Source organism: Lycium ferocissimum, chromosome 4 (assembly GCF_029784015.1).
Source record: "Lycium ferocissimum isolate CSIRO_LF1 chromosome 4, AGI_CSIRO_Lferr_CH_V1, whole genome shotgun sequence".
Taxonomy (NCBI): domain Eukaryota; kingdom Viridiplantae; phylum Streptophyta; class Magnoliopsida; order Solanales; family Solanaceae; genus Lycium; species Lycium ferocissimum.
The window spans coordinates 16,931,186-16,939,375 of NC_081345.1; the positions used below are offsets into that span (position 1 = coordinate 16,931,186).

At 34.0% G+C, this 8,190-nt stretch overlaps 1 long non-coding RNA gene across 5 annotated transcripts; it reads right to left on the reverse strand.

The window, feature by feature from the left end:
* Window positions 1-2,207: 2,207 nt before the first annotated feature.
* LOC132051649 (uncharacterized) lies at window positions 2,208-6,013 on the reverse strand. Of its 5 annotated transcripts, XR_009413834.1 has the most exons (5): window positions 5,809-6,013; window positions 4,414-4,569; window positions 4,140-4,212; window positions 3,116-3,395; window positions 2,208-2,888 (listed from the first exon to the last, which is right to left on the reverse strand). It is a non-coding gene; the product is annotated as an uncharacterized LOC132051649 (long non-coding RNA). The 5 variants fall into 5 exon arrangements; XR_009413836.1 differs by lacking the exon at window positions 4,414-4,569; XR_009413831.1 differs by lacking the exon at window positions 5,809-6,013 and having other exon boundaries at window positions 4,414-4,664.
* Between the last annotated feature and the right edge of the window lie 2,177 nt (window positions 6,014-8,190).

Here is an 8,190-nt window from a genome sequence, read left to right on the forward strand (position 1 = left end):
TCAAAGACTTAGGGTTTATACCTAATTTGGGGTTTTTACTTGAAATTAGAAATTAGGCTAATCCTTGAGTTAAATCAACAATTAGTGGTTGGGTTATAATTACCTAGCACTTAATTTGTTATTTTGTTCTCGAATTTCCCGTTTTGCCCTTTTGGGCCTGTTTCCCTAATTTATAGGGTTAGAAATTGACCTAATTGAAATAGTAGCAATATTAGTATCATTCTTCATGATTTCTAGATTTCGATTATGCTTAGACTATTTTGGTTCTGAGGTTCAGCGGAAAAGGCAAGGTAAAGGAATGAGTTGTTGGTGTTGCGGTTCGGCCATCTAGGTAGGTTCAGTGTTTTAAAAGGCGTTTTCGGGGCGAGCCCTAGGGCGGGGCGTACCAAAAATGCCCCGGGGCGAAAGTCCCCAAAGGCGTACGCCCAGCAATTCGGGGCGTACGCCCGGGCGTTTGGGGCGAGTTTTTTTTGTTGGGGCGTGTTGGGGCGTAAGCCCAGAAAACTTCTTCAAACAAAAACGAAATTTGTTAAATAAGTCCTTAATATAATGCCCAAATTCTCAAAAGTCAACATGTAATTACTCAAATGTTTTAAAAAGGAACTGAAGCATTAAATTTAAAAGTCAAGACCTTTTTTTATTGTTAGAATGCCTAATATATGTTCTTTTCCAATTATTTATCTTATCTTTTGCTATCTCAAAAAAATAACGAGCAGTCACTTGTACTTGTAAGTAGCATATAATAGATTGTTCTAATTAGTTTTTTTGTGAGGGTGGAGCATATATATATATGCTCCACCAAAAAAAAAAAAAAAACTAATTAGAACAATCTATTATATATATATATATATATATATATCACTTATTTATAGTTTTCTTCAAATTTTTACGTTATTTCACCTATTTAAAAGTATTTATTATAATTATATCATTTTATAAAATACTAAAAATTAAAACCCCATGGGGCTTACGCCCCGTGCCTCGGGGCTTACGCCTCACTGAGGCAGGCGTAAAACGCCCCGCCTTACGCCCACGCCTTTTAAAACATTGGGTAGGTTATGGCTTACCTTGGTTAGACTTCGTATAGCGAAGCACATATTTAGATTATATTGTCGGAGACAGTATGTGAACCTTCGGATATGAAGTTGGGTTGGATATTGCCTTAGGTTGGGCCCTGTTGTGTGTTGAGACTAGCCACTCTGTTATGTGTGCTTTAATTGTTCTATTGTACTGATTTGATGCCATGAGTAGTTGGTAGATATTGGAATCTGTTTTATCATCTTGACTGGGATAGAATTAACATACCCGTTGTTGGTATTTGTACTTAGATATGTTGTGGTGTACCCACTGTTGGTACTTGTGATTCAGTTACATTATTGGCATACCCACTGTTGGTATTTGTGATTCGGTTATATATTATTGGCATTCCCACTGTGGTATTTGTGGTTCGGATCCATTGTTGGCATACCCATTGCTGGTATAGTGATATGATAAATTGTTGGCATACCCCATTGTTGGTACTTATGATATTAACCTTGATTATTGATGTTCATACACGCATTCTCACTCATTCATAATGGATGGATGATACCCGGTGATAATCCAATATCGTTGATTGAGTAAAACTGATATTTGATAAACTCTTTTAGTTGAGTGATTGTGAGGAGGCCGATGTCCGAAGATCAATTCCAGAATCGTTGATCGTATGAAATTAATATTTGATAAACTCTTTTATTTGAGTGAATGCGAGATGGGCAATCTCCGATGATCCATTCCGACATCGTTGTTGCATGGCCGATTCCGATGATATTTCCGGAATCATTGTTAGTGCATAACATTGTTTTACACTACTGCAAAACAATGGATCTGCAAAACAATGGATCAATCTTTATTCTTATCGTCTTTCATGTTTTCTTGGTTCATCACCTTTTAAACAGTAAAAATGTCATGAGAGTTTTTGCCAAATTCCTATAGAATTATGCATGATATCGTGTCTTTAACTTTTACTAGTGACTATAACATGATGTTCTTTTTTTGAAAAAAAACAATACCGAAAATTAACCGAACCGTACCGATACCAAAGAGAAACCAAGATGATGGGACGATTTCGAAAAGTCTAATTTTGGTTCTACAAAATGAAATAACCGAAAAATTGATATGGTATAAATTTTATAAAATAACCACCCAGACCGTACCCTTGACCCGTACACCTAAGTAAGTTTCGATATGCCTCTTAACTTCGTCTTCTAAGATGTTGGAAAAGACGGGGCATATCAGTTCCTGGGGTACCAAATGTGAATAAACGAATGAATTGTTACAGGATAATTAAGCCATCAGGACTAAATTATGTCAACATCACTGCAATCCAAAGAACAATATTCTGCAGCCATAAGAATCAATACTACTAAATTGATCTGTGGCCATTATATGCCCAACTACTTGGAGACACGAGTTTGCCTTGTCCATGTTACAATCACTTCATCACCCAGCAAGAAAATGTCTAAAATAACACATTATGGTGACCTAGTCGACCAATTCAAAGCTTAAGGAAATGTTTTTTTCTTGCAATGATTGCAATCCAGAGCTTTCCACTTAATCAAAGAAATAGAACTTTTGCTTGCCCCTCATCGCTTTGATATGAGCCATAGGACAGACAACATGACAATCTAACTCCATAACTCGAGCACTCCTGCAGCCAGCTCTGATAAAAATTCTTTTATAAAAACCTCAACTTGTTTCGCGACCACAACTTCCCGCCTGGGTTGTAACCATTACTGCACTGCTTGAGGGAAGAATTCCAGCTAAAGACAACTCTAAACTTGCATGGAAAGTTGAAAAACTCAAATCTCCTTTCTTTAGCTTTCAAGATCTCCATACCATGCAAACAACTACTTAAAAGAACCAGGAAAGGTAGGGAAAATTAAAGTCTAGCAACGGGCTACAGATATTAAACAACAATAGAAATTATGAGCAAAACCGAAAACAAAGTTAGACTGAAAAAGAAGTTCAACAACTAAAAATATTCTTTTTGATGACAAACAATTAATGCAATTAAAAATATGTGTGTATTGTATATCTATAAGGAATAACATTTAGTAACCACCATAAATTATACCTCTAGTATTGGTCCCAAATTTTCATGTTAACCATTTACCAAACTGAAGCATCCCAAGCAAGAACAGCCCTTGTAGCAGCTATGCCTGAATTATCCAGACCAACTATCTCTAGCTGAACCCAATGATAGAGAAACTTTGCCAAGTTTCTCACTCTTTCTTTTACCAGTAAGAATAGCTATTACACTTACAATTTTGGATCCAACAATTAGTTCTTCCAATTTGTGGCGCAATTGAGAATTCTTCTATTTAATCTTATTTGGCTCCCAAGTTCCATAATGCCTGAGATGTGATAAAAACCATAAGAAGCTTGTTTCCCATTGTATAAAAGACATATCAGAAGACTGAGGTGAACAACTGTATTGGCAGAACAGGGAAACGTAAATTCAATCATTACAGGGAAAAAGAGAAGCTGCACCAAATGAAAAACATATAAAATTGTTCAAAGTGAAAGGAGCACATAATTCTATCAATGTGAAAGTCGCAATGATATGAGAAGAGATACATCCCCACAGAAAGTTCTGACATAAACTTTGTGGAGACCTCTTTATTTCACTACCTTTTTTTTTGCCCTTTTGTAAAATCTACTCAAAATTCAAATTAAAAGAAATAGAACAATGTATATAAACAATGCCCAGATCTTAATAATCTTATTGGTTGTTTATGGAAGCATGTCATTTCACATGTAAAACATCTTCTTTTGGTTTTCTCAATTGTTATGATAACTATGACCTGGCAAGTATGCACGACAAAAGTCAGTGCATTTGATTCTTCGTAGGCTCTACTTCTTGTTGAATCAAAGCTCAGACAATAATGAAATGAGAAACTGAGCAAGGGATATCTTGAACTACTATATTACCCATTTAGAACCGTGTGAGGTAATATCTGTCATCGCACAGGTTGGTGAGAAAGAACCTTAAATTTCAAACTACAATGCCCAATGTAAGTATCTTGTACCACGTTATAAATGCCACAGAAATACATACATTGAGCTATTGAATTTAGCTTCAAAGTCTTTGTTTGTACCTGAAGTTGTCATCAAAAAATAATCCAGTTTGCCACTTTGTTGTAGTCTGTAGGAGAGTTGCAGCTTTAAGTTCTGAAAACACCAGTTCATATAATGAATTGCTGAGATGATATTAGATTGGAAAGAGCTCAAAATTCTTCGAATATGAAATATCATTGCCGTCCAGGACTTATTTGATTTGTTATTCCTAAAAGTTATTTATATGTGACAAAGGAACAATGAACATGTAATTAAACAAAGTTGATTATATACATAGAACACTAATCAAATAACCTCTTCATCGTGCCAAAAAATTCTGAAATCTTATTTTTTGTCACGACTAACTCAGTCTCAACTGTTGTCCATAACTTGAATTTTGCATGTCCTATCAGGTGTAGCTAGTCTTATTTGATTGATGAGTCATTTACTGTTACGCCATTAACTGTAAACCTTTATTCAAAAACAAAGGAGGTGTGCATTACGCATCTCAAATTCATAAGAAATTTATAACGGGATCAAATCAACAATTATTTACAAAAAAAATTCTCTAAGGAAGGAAGTCTTATTTAAATGCCAAGATCTTCATATTCTTTGATTGACAAAAAGGAAGAAAAGGGATGAAAATCCATATTGCCGAAAAGAAAGGAGAAAGAATAACTCTAAATTAACTCAAAAGATGCTACCTTTTTAGCAACAGATAATGTAATTCACATATTTGAAATGATAGGAAATTAAATGAATAGAATGTAAAGAAGCTTGATCTTAGCAGCTTAATTAGAAAAATATAGCAGAAACAGAGAATTTTGCATTACCTCCACCAAGCTTGCACCTAGGTATCCAGAAATATGCATGAGCAAACCAGAAAATTATTGACATAGGTACAATTGACGATGGCCATGGTAAAAAAATTCAGATTTACAGTGACAGACAGATCATCAAACACCTTCTGTGCATAGTCTACTTCAAAATTTAAGTCATTCTCAATACCTCAGTTTTCCTGTTTAATTTGCACTAATTAGTTTGTAACAAAGACAAAATTCATCAAAAAGGCATAATATTTGTGCGATTTCCGGCACAATCACTAACATGCATGTAAAATTCTGGAAAGACATTATTAAAAAAATAGAAAATTAACAACTTTACACGAAATTATGATAACACAAAAAGTGCAATACACAAAGAAAAATTGCGCAAAATAACTCTAAAACACAGAGGCCATACCAGATACAGATAGAGCAAGAATTGACAATCTTTGCAAGAGTTAAGACCCACCAAAAAAAAAAAACTTAGGACTACACTACACTCGCACGACTAAGAGCCCGTTTGAATTGGCTTATAAGTTACTTATAAGCCGTTTTCAGCTTTTTTGAGTGTTTGACTGGTCAACTTAAAGTTATTTTATGCATAAAATAAGCCCAAAAAAATAATTGAGCCTGTTCAGCTTAGCTTATCTAAAAAATAAGTTAGTCTATCCCAATTTATTTATTTTTGGCTTATAAGCTGTTTATTTTAAGCTCATCCAAACACGCTCTAAGCACATACAGGACAACAACCATTCGATAGCCCAATTTTTTAGCATCCTCAGAGTTGTCACGCTATTACCCACCATTACAGACCAATCAACACAAAATTTCATACTTTGAAAAAGAGTTAAAAATAATGACAAGCGTTGAAAGTTCAGAAACTCACCATGAAACTTTGAAAGGGTAGAAAAGAGAGCAGAGTCCAGTTATTTGAACGCAATAGAACGTAAGAGGAGAGAATGACTATGAATCTGTGGGTCTAACCAAGTACACGTGTTTGCTAGCATAAAGTGCACGGGTCCATGAAAAGGTATGAGGAGCAATGTAAAATTATCAATTTATCCTTAAATAAATGTGTAAATCTCCATAGTACCCCTGTTCGTCCACCCAACTCCCATTCCTATAAATAAAAACAATAATATAACAAAGTAATATGTATCATGATGACTGAAATCTCATAACTTTAAAGTCATAAACAGTTGGCTCATTAGCCTCAAAATATCATAAAGTCCCGAATAAACATAAAACATGAAATGTAGCGACCACTACCTTGAACTTTTTTACATCACCTACAATTTACATGGAAACTTCTAATGACATAAGGTGTAAACGTTTACGGAATACAACCAGACATTAATGCATAAAACTAAGCGGGATATAAAGTGCTAATACTGCTAGTAATATAATTAATTCATGTAGAAGGGCATTTCAGTCTTATACTTAACTGTAATTACGAGTTAGTTAGGTTAGTTATTAGTCCCTAAGTTTCGTAGTTAGGACTAATCTTGTCAATAGGCTATTCCAATATAACCTGTATTATGTACACTTTATCATTCAAGGTTTTGAGTTCAATGAATAAACCTTCTGCTTCTCCTCCTACTTCTTCTTCTTTTTCGTCTTCTTTCTCGATATTCATCTTCTTCTTCTTCTCCTTTAAAGATTTATCTTCTTGATCTTCTCCTTCTTCATTGCATGTTATGATCCAGTTATCATTTGATTACATAATTAAAGGCACCAACTGGTATAATAGTTAACTGTGTTTGTTATTGCACCTGTACCTGCATAGAGAAAATAACAGTATTCCCCAAAAAGACTCAGTACATTCACTTCGTACTCGATAAATATCATCCGCTCCGATCCATACACCCAATGATTTAGACCAGATTTTAGAATACTATGCTAACTAAACATGTAACTGTACTGGAATACTTTGAGTAGTAACGCATAAGATGTATGCTCGAACCTTTAAAAAAGTACCATGTGTGCGCATTTCACATTGCAGTGTAGCCAGCCCCTTTAACTTGCCAGAATATTTCATTTAGATACTCAAACTTAGCCCTGTTCCAATTGAACACCTCAACTCCTAGTAAAATTTTCCAATTAGACACTTTTGATTCAAATTTTGAAAATTTGTTAACGTGTGTTTTCATTCATCTATTTGTCAGTTAAGTTAAACTACATAACATATGTCATCTCCTTTAATTATACGCATCAATCTCAAGTAGAAAATGCCCCAGATTTTACAACTTATTGAGGCGAATACATATAATTAAAGGAGATGACATATTTTATGTTGTTAACTTAACTGCCTAATAGACGAACGAAAACACAAACAAATTTTTTTTCCAAATTTTTAACCGAAAGTGTCTAATTGGAACACTTTATTAGAAGTTGCGGTGTTTAATTGGAATAGGCTTAGCTAACGAGTATCCAAATGGAATATCTTGGCAAGCTTAAGGGGCGAACTATGTATTAAGCCATATATATAAGATATACATATGGCATCCAATGATATACATGTGAAATCAAGGGATATAATGTAACACCAACAACTATGCCTCTGTCCTAAAAAAGTTGGGGTCGTATATACATGAATCCTCATTTCTTCATTTAAGCTCAAATCATAAAGATCATCATAATATAAATAAAATAAAAGTGAAATATACATGTCATATAATACTACTACTGGTCTACTACTACTACTTACTAATAATAATGCTATTACTACGAAACGAAAAGTGTTGTTAAATTGAATAATTATATGAACGTGCTTATAAATCGTCATGTGATTGTAAAATTCTCAAGCTTTTATCCCCGTCGCCCAACTTCTAGGCCCACTAACAATTAAACCCCGACTGGCAAGCTTTCGGGTGACGGGTCGACCTTCTCCGGTAGGGAACTGGTGTTTCTATTGGAATACTAGATGATGAAAGCCCGTGCTAGTACGAGCCCAACAGAAAAAATAGTACCACATTTTTTTTTAATCTATCTTAAAAAGAATGATATATTTTTATGTTTAGAAATCATTTAACTTGAAACTTCCTCTTTTACCTTTAATGAAATAATTTAAATTCACACAAATATCTATGACTTATTTTAGACCACAAGTTTCAAAGATCTTTCCTTTCTTTTTTAAACTTTGTGCCTAGTCAAACTATTTCACATAAATTAGGACAGAGAGAGTACCTTTTACTAATATAATTATGGAATTTTTATAATTGAAAGTATTATAATTCAATTAATTAAAAATATCAATAAATTATTTTAC